Source organism: Leptonychotes weddellii, chromosome 2 (genome assembly GCF_054177405.1).
Source record: "Leptonychotes weddellii isolate Sample4059 chromosome 2, ASM5417740v2, whole genome shotgun sequence".
NCBI lineage: Eukaryota > Metazoa > Chordata > Mammalia > Carnivora > Phocidae > Leptonychotes > Leptonychotes weddellii.
Window position 1 is genome coordinate 115,202,902 of NC_138370.1, and position 17,809 is coordinate 115,220,710.

The following is a 17,809-nucleotide window of genomic DNA, read 5'->3' on the forward strand; positions in this document are numbered from 1 at the left end:
TTAAAAGCCTGAATGCTAATTATATTGTACTATAAAGTTGTTTGGCTAATCAATACATATTTTTGCTTGAGACATAGTTTTCTTGTAGATAGAACTATTGCCAAGACTAACAGTAATCAACTGATTCCTGTTGAACTTGAAATTAGAATAAAGCAACATCCAAAACCTTGTCTTGGCCAATAGACTAAAAAGACAGAAAAACTCATGTAAGACTTTTGTTCTAGATTCCCTCCTGAATAAAATAAGAGCAGCAACAACAATGAAAACAAAACCTAATGTAGTACCAAACAGTTTTATGATGTTTTAGTGTCTATGATCACTGCTTGGTTTATATCTGTTGCATATTATATCTTTTCTGTTTTCTGTTATCTTCTGGAAGAAGCTCCTTATTCATGTAAATATGCTAGTTCTAAAACAATGCACAATGGTATAAAACTCAGCATTACTTGGTTTCAATGGACAGAAACCCACCACAAAGTTCTTTAAGAAAAGAACTTTAAGAAAAGTTAGATAATGTAACTTGAGAAGTCCAAGGGCTGAGGCTGGTTGGGTCAAATGTGAATTGAAAATTTTCCTTATGTAAAGAAAATATTTTAAAAAGGTTAAAAGAATTTGGTAATTTTTTAAAATAGTGGAAGTGGTTAATTGCCCTCATCCGAAAAAAAGTATTATTTGTAGATGCTAAAACTGTATGGAGACTTAAAAATATACTCTAACAGGCAAAAGCAGGGCAATTTACTTACATGAAATAGAGATATTTACCCCCAATAGTAATAATACAGTTTGTATCGGTTTTCCAGAGAATAATCTGCAATAATAATAATAAAAAAGAGCCCCTGGTTTGTTAACTCAGATTAACAGTATTTTTTTCCCACATTCTAATTGCAGTCGAAGAATCAGTTTGTTGAGTTTGGTGTAGTGGGTATTTATTTATGATTTTTATAAAAACCAAGGAACCAGAGCGGAGGAACAGTGCTGTGCAAATGACCTCTGGGGTCCAGCTGGGGCTCAGACGCTCACTTCTCTGCTGAGGTTATTACCATCCCTGTTTGTTTTGACATTTAGACTACAAGTCTCACTTTGTGCTGTTTGCAAAAAGCGGAGCTAGTTGAAAAGCAGCGATTGACTGTATTTCTCACGGTGTTTTGGTCTGCGGACGTTAGTTCCTCAGCTCTGCTGTGCACAGAGCCGGGGCTGCATGGAGCGGATTGTTCCTCCGGGTTGTGCCGACGGGCTGCTGATGTAGTTCCTGAGAGTGGCGGCCAACGAACCCCATTCCTTTCCATTTTGCCTGGTCCTCATTTCGCCGGAAAACACAGTAGCTGTAGCCGCACATAGACTTTTTCCTCTTTCCCTTTCCCCCTCTCACCCCTCCCTAGACCACTCTGGGCTTTGACGTCATGTGTGCTCCTTTCGGTTGCCATAGCAACCCCATTCCCCAAGCCCTCTGTTGGTCTCCTCTGGTAGGTTCCACAATGGTACAGGCAGCATCACGCTGCACAATGGTTTCCAGGCAGTGAAAGAGGGTGATTCAGCAAGCCACTCTTCTTCTTCTTTTTTAAAAAACCTCCCCTTCTTTTTTTATTTTTATGGGGGTGGGTGGTGCTTGTTACATGCTTACCTTTTTCTTTTCTTTTTTCATTTTTACAATTTTCCTTTTTTCTCCTCACCCCTCAATTCCTAGGGGCTTGAGTGACTTTAAGATTGGGTTTTTGTGGAAATCACCTGTCTATCATTAATTTTAAACAATTTCCCCACCTCCAAAGAATCTATTCCTTATTACAATTTGGAATGTGTTAATGAAAAACAAATAGGGAGGATTTCTGGGGCAAACACTGCTGGATCAGGATCGTAGTTCTCAAGCACGGAATGGTAGGTGGCTCTTTGCTCCTTCTGGGTTCTAACCTGTTTTTTGGAGGGTGGGGGTGATGCCTATTGATTGCTCCTGATGGGATGGGAGAGTGAGCATGGGAAAAGTGGGAGAGATGGGATGGAAAGCAGGTTCATGAAGTGAAGTACCTCGGAGGCAAGAAGCCACCAGCCTTTCCTTCTGTGTGGAGCATCTCTCCCCAGAGTTGGGCGTTTGGAAACCTTCCTGTTTGGAGTGAGGGTTGGCAGAGGGTGGGAGGGAGATTTCTTATTGTGACCAGGGGTTTTTAGACCAATGCAGAGCTACAGAAGGGAAGAGAAAAACAGCGGGGGAGAGAGGGAGGGAAGGGGGGTTGGAGAGAGAGAGAGAGAAAGAGGCAGAGAGACAGTTAACAGCTGTGCTTGTTAGAAGTGCTGACCTCAGTCTTATATCTAAGAAATGCTCTGGGTTCCATAAAACATTAAAAAATCATGTCTTTATGTGTGCGTTTATGTTTACTTCCTGAGAGGTGTAATTTAAATAAATATTTTGGAACATATTTATTTTTAGTAGGGAATGGTATTTATATATTTTAGTTGCAAAACTAATGACATTACTCTTGCAGAGACATTCTAGGCTAAATTCAGGCCGGGGAGAGGACCACAGGACAGGGGTCAGGTTAGAGATGAGAGGAAACATTGGCACTGCAGTCGCATAGGTAAGGGGTCCCTTTAAGAAAGTGATCTCCTAGTCATAGCAGGCAGCATTTTTTGTTAATGGCAGGGTTCCCATATTCTGTGCTGGGATACTGTGTCCCCTAGAAATGTCAGAGCTCTTTTGGGGAAAAAAAATATCAGAAATGAGCACGGCAATATACTTATCAGAATTTATGTCTTTGTGCCTGCAGCAAAATAAATGTGATTTATTGGAAAATGTTCAAGTACATCAAGGTTAGAGATATTTCAAGAAAAAATTATATATGTATTTTTTTCCCTCTACCTTTCAATCTAGAGGCTGTCTCTGCTTTTACCTTCTAACACATAACTTCCCAGGTACTGCCATTTAGCTGCAGAAAAAGAATGGCTTATCCCATGGCAGGAGGCTCTGAAGGAATTACAGGGTTGTTTACATGGGTTGTCTTTGCTGCAGAGCCTGACAGGGACTGTACAGCAGCCCTGCGTGCTGCTGGGGTGTTCACGGTAACTTTTATGAATAAACCAGAAAGTGGCAGGCTAAGTCATGGGACAGGCCACAGTTCAGATGGAAGGAAAATAAGTGCACTTAGTGTTGCTAGCCCAAGTTCCAATTTCTCCTTCTGTCCCTTGTCTGCTAGCTGTCAGACCTCGGAAGATCTCACAGAATGCTGATCAACGTATCAAAAATGGTTGCAGGAATGACCACCTCTCTCAGAGAGGCTTCTGTACACGTTCTACCTTAGGTGAGCCTACATGTTGTCAATACAGATAGTGATGATGCTCATGAATGAGCTCACAAGCTTCTGACTCTACTTTGGAACCGTTGGATTTTAGGGGCCAGACAGCTTGGATAGAGCAGTTTTGCTGCCTCTGGCACGAATCCCCTTTCCTGCCTCCATCTCACTCTTAATTGACATAAAGTACTGGGCTAGCTTATTTTATTACACAGAGCAAACTGGATTTTCTCTTCCCCATAACGGAACTAGCAAATCAGATGACAAAGGTGGTATGACCTTAGATATGAAAGAGTCTTCGTGCTTCCTCATCTGCACATCACTCCCTCCTGTTGTAGAGTAGTTTAATTTGATGGGCTCCTGGTGTTACAGAATCTTTGCAGTTCTGGTAAAAAAAAAAAAATTCTTGATGATGAGGCAGTAAGAAATCATATGTAGAGTGGAAAAATCAGCTGCCTCCAGCTTCCTGCTTGCTTGCCCCAGAACAGCATCTGCTGTTGGGAGGAGTGTGTTTGTCATGCTGGAAGGGGATGTTTGTGAACAGATCCCAGAGGGACCGAGTGTGTTTTGCTGTCATTGTCTGGTACGTCTGCACCTATTAGTATTTAATGGTTTAATAGGACGTGGTCAATGTTTTTCAAGGTTAGAATGAACTAGACTCGATTGTGGATGCTATAAAATAAATGTATATTTTTAAGTTGCAGGAAAATTCATAGGATTTCCCTGGTTAGTGTATCTTATAGGGATATCATAAGCAAAAGGGATCTGCCTAACCTCAGTAATGTGAAAAAGCCTCCCATGTTTAAAGATAAAGCATCCCATATTTAAAGGTTTTTTTTTTTTTAAGTTTTATTGTGGCTTTATGTATATGAATCTATGTCTTCGGATGTAATCTTAGTGAAAAAGTCTTTTAATACTGATGATAAAAATAAAGACAAATTGGGGGCTTCCTTGTTTGTTAAACATGGGGGCAGGTGCTCTCCCTTCCTGCTCTAGTTCTGGCCTCAGGTCACATTTGGAGCTAAAAGACTTTGCATGGAATTGGTGTGTGCAAATCCAATGATAGCTTAGTTGCTTGTGAGAATAATGGGTATCAAAGCAAGGGAGTCTTCCTTCAATTAGAAGAAGAAATAAACAAATTAACACTTAAAAGTCGTTCTCCATTGCGGTTACTAGTTTCTCTCGCAGTCTCCTTTAAGCTTTTGGTTGGACATTGCAACACTTAAGCAAAAAGAGGCACAAAGTGTCTAGTAATGACTGAAAGGAGTACAAAGCTGTATTTGCTGCAGGCTGAGTATTTCCTCCCCACCACACATGCATCTCTCACACCTTCCTCTGAGGACCATGGACTTGGATAAAGTTGGGCCTGTAGACTACTGGGGGAATGCTTATTGGTAAAGGAGACCAAGATCCATTTATTTCTTTAGTATATTAAATATATTTATTGCATTATATAAGTCTGAGATGAGGCACTGCTGCTGATTCAGATAAAAGATCATGCTGCATATTGATTATTTCTCTTTGAAAGAGAAAATGTAATTGAGAATTGGAGCTTGAATTTTAGAAATTTACCTATCTGTACATATTTTCATAGCAAAGTTTTAAGGTTTTGACTGAAGATTTTTCAGTTTGAGTACATTTTATCCTTATGAGAAAATCAAGGCAAAGAGGGGGAAAGTGAAAAATCTGTATGTTTTAGTTACTATCCTACTCCCTCCCCCCCATTTCTTGTTGTGGATCTTGGTAGAAACTCTAAATGGAGAACTCGGTGATACTGAAAATCCTTAAATCAAAAGAAGCATTTTGGTATGAGAAGTGGACTACAGATTTATACTTATTTTTGGTAAAGAAGTTTTCTAGTTGAATTGATGTTTTGGATCCATAGTAAGCCACTATAGCCTTTCTCACTGCTCTTATCTCTGAGATGTGAAACCCACAGTTGCTCTGAAATCCATATGGTGTGCAGGTGTAAAGTGAAGTTCCCCTACAGGGCCATCAGGTATTTGCAGAGTAGCCTGTTTGGTAATAAACAGGATTTTTGTTACATTGTGTGTGTGTGTGTGTGTGTGTGTGTGTGTGTGTGTGTGTTGTAGAAAGCAGGAAAAAAAATGCTACCTCCCAGCAGTGACTTAAAAAAGTACTAGAAATTCAGCTTAGTGACTTCTCTTCCTAGAAGTAGAACTGCCTCCTGGATTTTGGATGTTAACCTGCCTGCGTGCTCCATGTGCTTCCTGAAAATGAGTTTCTTCAAGTAATTTTCCTCTTCTCATACACTGGAAAGAGGATCTGAAAGCTTTGATCGTGAAGTGAAAGCTCTTAGGCCCATTTATTTGGCAAGGTTTATTCAGTGTCTGTACTTCCGCCATCATAGCACTTATCACACAATACAGTAATGGCCTATTCCTGTTTCCTGTGTTCTCTATGATAGTATAATCTCTCAGGTACTGACTGTGTCTATTTGGCCCATTGTGGGGACACAATAAATATTCCTTGGGTGAATGTCTCCCGTGTACAGAGTTCTCTGCTTAGTGCAATGGAAGGAAGAGCTTGGGGCCATTTGGGGAGATGAGGTTAAATAAAGATGGTGTATAATCAAGGGCTCTATTAGTAATTTGACAAGAAATATGACAGGAATTCAGAAGAGAAGGAAATACATGTGACACTGGAGGCCACATTGGGATGTCTGGGCAGCAGGAGGGTGTGGTGGGAAAAGAATTCCTAGTAGAAAGTTGTAAGCACCCGGCCAGGAAAGGGACTCTTAGTTGGAGCAGAGAGGAAGTTTACTTTCAGTATGGTGAGCATACCTTCCAAAGTTCTAGAAATAAAAACTTACGGTTCGATAATGGGTAGAGCATTGAAAACTGGCAAATCTTGGAGAATCTGGTCCAGTATAATCTCAAAAAGGAACAGTAACAGATTGAAGTTACAAACCTATTTTTGTAACTAGATCCGATTATGGGAAAGCATACATACAGGTCTGTTTCCAGCTTCAGACCAACTTCAGTTTAGTTTTATTCTATTTCACATACTTCAGAGGTTTTTGAACTTCTCCTCCTCCTTTTATTGGTAAGTATGTTACCCATCATTCCAATGAAATCTTACATGAAAAGCAGACTATGTAAACATGCAACAGTGAAGCTGTCCCAGTTGAAGCTGAGTAGGGTGCCTTGTATCTCAAAACCAAATCCATATCACAAAGTCAAATACCATGCCAACTAAAGTAATAATTATTAATTGGGCTTATGTTCAGCTTTTAAAATATCCAGCTACTCTGGTGTTGCTAACATCAAAGTTCTTGTACTTGCAATACATTTGAACAGAGTGAACTAACTTTGGATGTTTTATTCCCGCATCTTGTGTCCCATCATTCATTTTCAATTGTCTTTGTCAGTCTTTTGGTTTCCTAAATGCAGATGAAATTCCCATGTAAGTGTTAAAATCAAATTCATTCTGTGTTTTTGCTTTGATTTTAGGCCAGCGTGAGGAACACCAACGGCAGGACCATCTCAGATCTTCGTTATGGCAACTCATGCAAGAAGCTGTTGAATTAGAACCATTTCCTATAGATGAGAAACCATACAAGCAGTGGTGAGTCACAAATTTATAAATGTTCCTTAGCAGAAAACATGTAATCTCCATAACCGCTTTAAATATTGCATGGGATTTAGTGTATGGATCTGAAGAAATACTGCTCCAAATAATTTCAACTAAAGAAGTGAAAATCAACAGGACACAATGTTTAACTGATGGTGCCACATAGAGCAGCATGAAGTCTTGAGGTGCATGGGTGCATTGTAAAACACCACAATTCTACCACCCTGCATGATACCAGTCTGGTAAGATAGCTGTAATGAACAATTTCATGTGCCTGAGTAACAGTTGGTAACAGTGTTTTTCAGTGGCTTTTATTATTTACAACATAATTCCACATTTTATCAATTCATCCCCTCTGGTAGAAGAATTGGTTCTGAGCTAAATTATAATGCTCAGTACCTTTCAGGAATACATATACAAGAACACTCCTATGTAAATATATAGGAGTATATAAAGAATGTATATAATATATATATTAACATAACATTTAGAACCTTGGAAATAGGGGAGAGAAATCATAGCACAGTTTTATAAAACTCAATCCATAGACATTTACCCTACAAATCCTTTTGCCTAATACAACAATATTAAAAGTAGATCCAGTTTCTCGGGCGCCTGGGTGACTCAGTTGGTTAAGCGACTGCCTTCGGCTCAGGTCATGATCCTGGAGTCCCTGGATCGAGTCCCGCATCGGGCTCCCTGCTCGGCGGGGAGCCTGCTTCTCCCTCTGACCCTCCCCCCTCTCATGTGCTGTCTCTCATTCTCTCTGTCTCAAATAAATAAATAAAATCTTTAAAAAAAAAAAAAGTAGATCCAGTTTCTCTGCTAGTTGGAATAATTTTGAAAACTTATTATTTTATAAAAATATCAGCACACACAGGCATAGTATTTTTTAATCAAATACTTGATGCTTTATAGTCACCAAAGTCAATAATCTATAGACTCCAGAAGAGATGAACCAGTTATAATCTGTCAAATAACTTCTTTGAGAAATAGCGCATGACAGTGGTGCTTGTAAGACTCCAAAAGAAGCTGTTTTGAATAGTGATCAATATATCTCTTTCATTTGCTTAGTGACTCATATAATGCTGGGTAGGTAGGCTGTCTTGTGAATTAATGCATAAACTATAACTACAGAAGACTGATGAAATTAACCCTATACTTATTTCACATCATGATTTTCATTATAGTCTGCTTACAGTGATTTTGAGAAAGTAGATATAATAGTCATCACTATGCTGTGCTTAATCAACATGTATTAAATGCATGTTTCTTATAAAAGAGAATAGCATGTTGCCTATAATCAACCATCATGGATCTAAAGTAAGGACAACTTTATATGGCTGAACTTAATATTTTGAGTTATGTGCCACTTCCAGTGATGTAGAAAACATATATTGCCCCATCTTAAACATTTATTCATTAAGCAAACATTTGTTGAGAATCTGTGATGTAGATATTATCTTTAACTCTTGGGATTGATGAAAGAGATCGTACCTGCCTTAAAGGAGCTTTCAGTCTAAAGAGTATAGTACTTATGATAAAATGTGCCATTAATTGGGGGAGATCTATTCAAAGAGTGTGGTACTTAAACAGGGTTGTTAAATGGGTAGACTTAGGGTGCTAACAGAAGTGCAGCAGAGGAGAGTCTAATACAGATGGCATGGGGAATTGTCAAGGAGGACTTCCCAAAGGAAGTGATATGTTAACTGAATGTTAAGGATAATAAAAAGTAACCAGAGGAAGGGGAGCAGTGGGAATATTTTCCAAGCGTCCAGAGGCTTGGCAGAGTATGATTTTTTGTGAGTGCTATATGTCATTTACTGTGCTAGGGCATAAATGGGAATGGTAGAAATGAAGTTGCTTTCAGATTCTAGTATACACGTGTAAGAGCTTCTTTCAGATAAATATCAAGGAAAGGAACTACTGAATTTGGGGGTGTGTGCACATTCAGTGTTTCTAAATAATGCCAGAATATTGTCCCCAAGCAGTTATATCAGTTTACACTCTCATCAGCAATATAAGAGAAGTTCTATACCCCACCAACATTTGATTTATAAGTTCTTAAATTTTGCTTATAGGGTGGATACTTAGTTGTACTCATAGAAGTATAATTGGCTTTTTGTTGATTACTAATGAAGAAGAACATCTTTTCATTTTTTAAAAAAAGATTTTATTTATTTATTTGACAGAGAGAGACACAGCGAGAGAGGGAACACAAGTAGGGGGAGTGGGAGAGGGAGAAACAGGCTTCCCGCAGAGCAGGGAGCCCGATGCGGGGCTCTATCCCAGGACCCTGGGATCATGACCTGAGCCGAAGGCAGATGCTTAATGACTGAGCCACCCAGGCGCCCCGAACATCTTTTCATTTTTTAACGGCCATTTGATTTTCCTCTTTTGTGAAGTACCTGCTCAAGTGTTTATGAGATTTGTCTTTCAAAATAATAACTAGCATTTATTGAGTTCTTACTGTGTAATAGCATTGTGCTAAGCACTTTGCAAGCATTTTATCTTATATCATCCCTCTGATTTACAGATAAAGAAATTCAGGTTTAGAGAGGTTAAATAACTTGCTAACAGTCACACAGCTAAGAAGCACTGGGCTTTAGCATTCAATCGCAGGGCTTTCTGACTCCAGACTTCTTCAATTTTTTTGGATAGTGTTTGGAGGAAGATTAGATTGGAGCCAGACAGAACACCTAAGGTGCTATTGCAAGAATCCAGTTAAAAAATCATAGGGACATAAACCAAAGAATCACCAGTAAAACATAAGTACAAAGCAACTGGACTCAGTAATGAATGTCATGGGTGAAGAAGAGGCAGGATGTATAAAAAGTCTTAAGTTTTAATACCTGTTGGCTAGGTAGAGTCAGTATTAGTAATATAGTGAATATTTATATTCCAGGTGTTGTGGTAGGTTTTAAAAATTATGATTCCATGATTCAGTATGAAATGAATTTAGTTCAGGGGACCATAAAATTTAGGGTAAAGAGACCACAGTGTTTATTTGGGTCAACTCTTCACTGTTTTAAAATGTGGAACTTGGTGTGAAAAGAGGTTTAAGTGCCTTATTTAAGATCACATATTACTAAGTGTCAGATTAAGAAAAGATAGCAGGCCTACAAAGAATACAAAGGAGTAACAACTTTGCTGATTTTTAAATTAATAAGTGAAAATACAATCAACTTACTTTATCTGCTGAACATTTTTTTTTAAGTCAATTGCCTCATCATCCTTGTTAGCAGATTTATTTAATGTGGCCTAGAGTGTTATCTTCTTGCCCATGATTCTACCAATGAAACCACCAGATCTGGTTTGCAATTGTTACCATGTAACTGCCCTACTTACTTTGATATACTCCATTGGCTATGTAATAAATTCCCTTCTCCTTAACATATACCATATTCCCATCCACCCCCATTTTAGGAACTGATGATCTTTTGAATTGCTTGGGGACGCTAATGTGCTTCATTCTCATAACACACACTCAAGTGTTTCTTACCTCTGTGATTTACTTCATACTGTCTATCCTGCCTATATTCACTCCACCCAACCTTTACTTAGTCATTAGCCATCTTTTAAGACCTTTGCAGACCAACAGCATGGGCAACATCTGGGGCTTGATGGAAAAGCAGTATCTCAAATCCCACCCAGATCTCTGGACTCCGAATCTTTCAAACAAGATTCTCAGGTGATTTAAACTTTGAGAGGTACTGCTGAGACTCACTCTAGACCTCATTAGGTGTTATCTCCTTCCAGAAACGTTTCTTGACTCCTTCCAGTGGGCATTCCTTCCCAGTGTTCTCACAGTAGCCTAGGCATATCTATCTCGTTGCATTACCATGATGTTTTATTAACTGTTTATGTATCTGTCTCTGCAACTTAGCTTGTGAGTAATTTGATCCAGATCTAATTATCTTTGAGTTTTCCATGCCTAGCACAGTGCCTGATACGTGGTAACATTACACAAATGTTTGTTGAATGATGGTTTGATGAAAGAATGAGAAATGAGCAAGAGATAGACACATGGAAAGATAGAAACAGAGGCAGAAAAGAGAAAATCACAAGGAGAAAAGACACACAGCCAAAGAGACTACATGGAGAAATAACTAGACTACAAAAAAATTATACCTGTGGATACAGTCTGGAAAGCAGCCTGACAGGGAGTCTACAGTCTTATTTAAGTAGATTGAGTGATAAATGTGAATATTGTTGGCCAACTCCCTTCAGAAGCAAAGAATACCTTAATTTCTCATATAAGAAGGTATAATTTTATTGTCATTGTTTTTGTTGAGTACATTTTGTCAAAATTTGGTTTACTTCCCTAAACAAAGTGTTCTACTTAACTAGTCAGAGACTATTCAGAATGTTGTGTGAAAGTGGATAGAGGATGAAGGTTTGTTTTCAAGCTGTGGAGACAGAAATAAGAGACCAGTGAGTAGGAAGTAGGCATCATACATAAGAGACCTTTCTGATGATTAGAATTATTTGCAAGTCTGTGCTTTTAGAAGAATAGTGAATTTTCCAGCACTGCAAGCATTTAACCATTTTCATGGTTGACCAAATATTAAGAACATTTTAGAGGTGCTACTACTTGATGTGGGAGATTGAACTCATTGACCTCTACAGTCTAGGGTTCTTATGAATTATGAGTCTACAGTTGTTCAGAGTAGTGCAGGAAGAATGAAAGTTATAATAAAGATTATAATAGTGGATAACATTTATTGAGTGATTACTTGTGCCACTCACTGTTCAAAGCACTTTGCATGCACTAATTCATTGAATCCTCACAGAAATCCTATTGAGCATTTCCATTTTATAAATGATGAAGCTGAAGCATGGGAGCTTTAGTAACTTGCTCTTGGTCATGCAACTAATGTTGGTAGAGTCCACGGAGTCCAACTTGGGACCATGTCCTTTTTTATCACTGTGTTGAATCCTTCTCAGAATTAAAGGTGAAATTTGGGCTGAATAGAGCCTTAAAACATTGATGTGGCTTGAATTCCAAGTAAGTGTAAAAACAGGAATTTCAAGAAATGATAACAACTAATCGAAGTAAACAGAGATAGAAATGAGCATAACAGGTTTGTGGAACCAAATACCTTATAAATGAGATGAATAAGAGGATATTCAGAGATTTGTTATTATAGTGCAATTTTGTCTTGTTTTTCAATGGCTGCAAGTTACCAAGAGGGGAAACCAAGTCCTTAGGACTTTTTCACCCTCATAAAACCAACATAACTAGCCCTCATATGGTATAAAATTTTAAAGGCTTTTTACCAATTTGTGGAACCTCAGTCTATATTTCCTAGGAAGATAGATTTGGGACTGTCACTGTTTGAGAGGTCCCAAGTAATTTGATGTTATATCAGGAAAAAATAATACTGTCTTTACAAGTTGGCACTTTACTGGATCTTATTTGAAGAGTGAATTAACAAATTTTACCATATCTCAGATTCTTCATAGAGAATTCCGGGTATTCCAATAATCACTATTAGAAGAACTACTATTAAAATAGAAGTATGAGATCTTAATGAAAATTTGGTTAACATAAAAAATATTTTCAGATTAAGTCTCGTTAGAAAACTTAGTCCATACTTAAGCAGTTTCATAACATGTGATAATCTATACTTACAGTGCAGATACCAGAAATTATATCTGCTGGATGTCTCTAAGTTTTATTTATAGTTGTACTTCTGGAAGTTCTAGGTGATTTGTTTGTTCTTTAAATCTTTTTTTTTTTTAAAAGATTTTATTTATTCATTTGACAGAGATAGACACAGCGAGAGAGGGAACACAAGCAGGGGGAGTGGGAGAGGGAGAAGCAGGCCTCCCGCAGAGTGAGGAGCCCGATGCGGGGCTCGATCCCAGGACTCTGAGATCATGACCTTAGCCGAAGGCAGATGCTTAACAACTGAGCCACCCAGGTGCCCTGTTCTTTAAATCTTTAAGGCCCACTTTTAAGCTCCTTTAAATTTGACAGTGGATAACTTTGACAATATTGTCTTTAGAAAATCATTTATAAATCTTAAGAATCAGAATAATTCTGCCTTGAAATTTAGTTTAATAAGATTTAAAGATATTGTACTCCCCCACTCTCCTAAAAAAAGGTTGAATAAAATATGTTAGGCAAAAACTATGTGAAATAGTGGGTAGAAAACAAATTTAACTGTTTTTCATCTTTTATGAATTTCAGCCAAATATATCATGTCATATGTCTGTTGACTGTCCTTTTGCCAAGCAGCATTCAGGTCAGCAATGTGGAACATCACAGGCAATCAAATCTCATATGCTGAGTTTCTATTCTAGTCTTGGTCCTGAGTACAGATGTCTGGCTCTGTGTTATAATTTAAGGAGCCAAAACACCCTCTGGTTTTCTGCTTCTAAACCTGATATAGTATGTGAAATTCTCACTTACTTCTTTGGTTGAAGACTGTTCCTATTAAAATAAAAATGTTATGAGGTAAATTGGTTGGTTAGCTAACCTGGTAAGCTAACTTGAGTTAAGGTGTGAATTGGTGATAATGGATGTTGAATCATAGATAATATCCACACTAGAATTAGTGTCTTAACACATTAAAATAAGAGACTAAAGGAAGGGGATATATGGGAAAGATTTTTATATGGGGAGGGAATCAAGATTGGTGTTGAAGACGGTACTTTTTTTCTTTTTTTTGTAGTATCCAACATTTACTCAGTGCTTACTCTTTGCTGGGTGTGTCCTCAGCCCTTTACATGAATTAACTCATTTAAGATGATGGTCTTACATGATAACTGTTATCGGTATTCTCATTTACCAGATGAGGAAACTGAGCACAGAGAAATAACTTGTGCAAGGTGACCTGTGAGTCCTGGAGTTGAGATTCAAGCCCAGAGAAATTCGAAACTCAGTTGTTCCATTGCCTGTCCTAGTTTGACAATAGTGGTGCAGAATGGGTGTTTGGTGATTGGCGCCCGGCACAGAGTAGGTGTTTAGTGAATGGCGAATAAGTGTTTGGGACCTTTGTATGTTGGCTGCCCAGACTAAAGGCAGGCAAGTCACACAGATCAGCTACTAAAAAAGGGTGGAAGTTCCTATTTGTTAAACTTACCTCTAGAAAATGTTTTTCTAGAGTCTCCAGTCCTGTGTATCTTTTTTCCAATCCTGCTCTAGACCCAGCTCTTGACTTTCCAGAGAGGAGGAGCGGCCTGTGTTTCCCAGACTGGCTCTGTGCCACTTCCTCATTGCCATCTCTTCTTCAGGCTGCTGTATCTCTTCCCTCTGTCTAGAACATTCCTTCTCCCTCTCTTCTGCACCTTCCCCACTGCCACTGTGATCCTATCTGGAAAACTCCTCCCATCCTTCAAGGTCCAGTTCACGCCTACTGTCCTCTGGGAACTCTTGCACAACTGTCATCCCCACTCCTTGGTTCTCCCAAACTGAACACATGTCTAAATAATATATACCCAACAAAGTGGTGTGGGCTTTAGCGCCAGACACCTGGCTTTCAGTCTGGCTCTGCCACCGTGTGCAAGTGTTCCTGCCAGGGCCTTAATTTTCCCACATAGTAGGTGCCCCTGTACTTTTAGCAAGACAGTACTTTGTTAGGGGTTTAGCAGATTATTTAAAAATTCTCATTGCATAGTTTCTGGGAAAGGAAGAGACCTTGATGTTAGATTCTCATCCCAGCTCTGTCATTAATTAATATTCCCTTGGGCAAGTCTTAACCCAGCTGAGTTTCAGCTGTGTATGAAGGAGTTTTGACAGTGTTTAAATTTCTTTTTAACTGTGAAAACTATGTAGATTAAATTGTACAGATTGAATTAAAGCATGGGATAATACCCAAAAGGCCAGGCCCAAGTGGACTACCAGTGAAGGGACTTCATGAGAACAGAAAGCAGCTTCATGGACAGGTGGAAGGGAAGAATAGGCCAGATGGAGGTTTATAAGGATCTTGAAGACAGACTTGCCATGCCCAAGTTTGCTTTAACCCACCCCCTTTAGTTATCTTTGGCTTCACATTGTCACTCTAAATTGAAAGATAAGATATTTGAATTATAAGAAGTCACTTCTAATTATTGAGACTTTATTATCCATAAGGGAGATAACTTATGCACAGGCAACCAAATTGATTGCATCTACTTTCTAGATTTGTATCTTTCTTTATCTTAGAATTATCCGCTGCTATCAAAGGGCTAGTGTGTACAAATGTTTGCTCATTGATTTGCTAATGAGAGGAATCTTTAAAAATTTACCTTTAAAAATTATGGTCTCTAAGCTGTACTGAGATTTACCAACATATCAGGTGAAACTATTGGCATCTTGATTACCTTAGATATCATATCCATACAACAGATTTACATGAGGGTTAACAGATATTTTCAATGGGCAGATTACTGTGGTAGAATCTTTGAAGAATGAGTAAGACACAGTTCTTCCCTCCCTCCAACTCCCTTCCTTCCTTCCTTCCTTCCTTCCTTCCTTCCTTCCTTCCTTCCTTCCTTCCTTCCTTCCTTCCTTCCTTCCTTTCTTCCGTCCTTCTCCCTCAAATATTTACTGGCTGTCTTTTCTGTGCTAGGTGCAGCAGCAACAAAGATAAATTCTATTTAGTCTCTGCCCTTAAGCAGCTCACTACCAAATCTGGGGCCTTTAGATGGGGAGAGAAAGGGGAAATACTTGCAAATAAATGAATCCACACATAAGATAGTTGCTTTAATAGATACTGAGTTCAGGGAACAGTCATTTACAAACTCAATTACTCAATTGGGATTCTGCAGAAAGACATGTGTCTCAGTGTTCCTTTACAGCAGTGCTCAGACTTTGTGGTCTCATGATCCTTTTACACTTTTTTAAAAAAAATTTTATTGTTATGTTAATCACCGTACATTACATCATTAGTTTTTGATGTAGTGTTCCATGATTCATTGTTTGTGCATAACACTCTTGAAAATTATTAACCACAAGCTTTGGCTTATGTGGGTTATATTCATTGGTATTTACCGTATTAGAAATTAAGATATAAATTTAAAATATTTATGTAATTCATTTATGAATTAGCAATGGTAAACCCGTTACATGTTAACACAATATATATATATTTTTATGAAAAGTACTTTTTATAGAACAGAAATAGTATAGGTACAAAGTGGTATTGTTTTATGTTTTTGCAAATCTGTTTTATGATTAGTTTAAAAGAAGATGGCTGAATTCTCTTATATACTTATGGCTTTAATCTGTTGTTATAAAACACATCATGTAGCCTCCAGAAGACTTTACTGTACATTAGAGAGTAAATGAGAGTGATGACAGCAAATCATATCTTTATATTATTTGGAATTAGTCTTGACCTCAGGAACCCCCTGAAAGGGTCTTGGAGATCCTCAAGAGGTCTGGTGTACTATACTTTGAGAACCACTTCTAAAAAGCATCTGTTGTATGTAACGCATTAACATCTTTTATGCATCTAGAATGGTACGTACTACCTTAAAAAAAACAAAAATTGTGTGCTTGGTTATTCACAGGAGGAACTCCAGATGAGAAAGACTGTAAGACTATAACCTCTGTGAAGGCAGAGAGATCAGTTTCTCTTTTTTACTCATTACCCATCACAGGGCCTGACACATAGTTGACTTTCTGGGAGTGTCATTGATAGAACATTTTAATAAGACAGACGTACGTTCACGTCACTATAGACCTGGGCAGAATATGGTGAGTGCCACAAATAAAGGTTAAATGTGTATTGTGGAGTTGGAGGGAAAGGCCATTTTTAACTGATGTATTAGAAGGGATTCATGGAGGAGAGGGCATTGGAGTGGAGTTGTGAAGATAATTTTGGTAGTCAGTGTTGGAGTTGGAAAGATTACCTCTAGAAGAGGAAATAACAATGAGTAAGGAGCAGAGTGGGTTTGGGGTTCAGAAGTTTAGGTTTGTGTGATTTGGGGATGGAGGACATGGCAGTTAGAGATATGGTGGAGAAAATAGATTGGGGCCAGACTGAGGGAGGTTATGAGTGATCTATGAAGGAATTTTGGGTCTGTCTCTGTAGATAGTGAAGAGCTATTGCTGTTTTCTGAGCAGACTTAGGAAAATGATTCTGGCAGAAATGTTGAGAGTGGTTTGGAGAAGAGAGAGGATGGAGGCAGGATGAGCAGTTAGAGGGAGGAAAGGAATGATAATCCAGTTTGAAGAAGAGGCAGTAAGAACCAGAACCAGTGGAAAGGGATCCAGGTTTCAGGTAATTTGGAATAAGTTATAAAAGAGATAGTGCTGCAGTCAGTGAGGAAGGGAAATACTGAATTCTTTATGATTTCATTAGAAGCCCAGCCACAGTATTAATAAGCAATTTTACACAGGTCCTTGGGCTTTTGTTTTTCCTTATGTAAAATGTAGAAACGGATTGCTTGCCTATTTGTGTCACAAGAGTCCATGTAAGGATAAATGAGCTCTTTTGACAAAAAGGCGCTCTATTAATCTAAGCCATCAATAATAAAAATGAGAATGTTTGCCAGGTGCTTTTTTTCCTGTGTTGAAGGCCGCTATGTAAATATGAAATCCTGCCTGAAACTGTTGTCACTGTTAATAATAGTAAAGTCGTTACCACAAAATGCCAACACAGCAAACTTGTTCTCTGTCAATTCCAAAGTGAGAGGATGAAGCCAGGCATGGAAGTCCATTCTGTTTTGTTTATTATGAATTTTGCTTATTGTAAACTATTTTCCTGGTTAGTAGAAAAGTCACTTTAATAGTATTTGGATTTCATCTACCCCTCCGATTTCCCCTGCTTCATTCTTCCCCTCCCGCTACCTTCTTCTTCTTCTTTTTTTTTTTCTTAACATATATTGCATTATTTGTTTCAGAGGTACAGATCTGAGATTCAACAGTCTTGCACAATTCACAGCGCTTACCAGAGCACATACCCTCCCCAGTGTCTATCACCCAGTCACCCCATCCCTCCCAC

The 17,809-nt window shown here is 38.5% G+C and overlaps 1 protein-coding gene across 1 annotated transcript in view; it reads left to right on the forward strand.

The window, feature by feature from the left end:
* The first annotated feature begins 1,297 nt into the window (after nt 1-1,297).
* Nucleotides 1,298-17,809, forward strand: part of MAPK10 (mitogen-activated protein kinase 10) — a 263,310-nt gene continuing 246,798 nt past the window's right edge. Inside the window, exons 1-2 of the mRNA XM_081813138.1 lie at nt 1,298-1,872; nt 6,752-6,866. The gene's annotated coding sequence lies outside the window, so the exon portion shown is untranslated. The remainder of the gene's footprint in view (nt 1,873-6,751; nt 6,867-17,809) is intronic.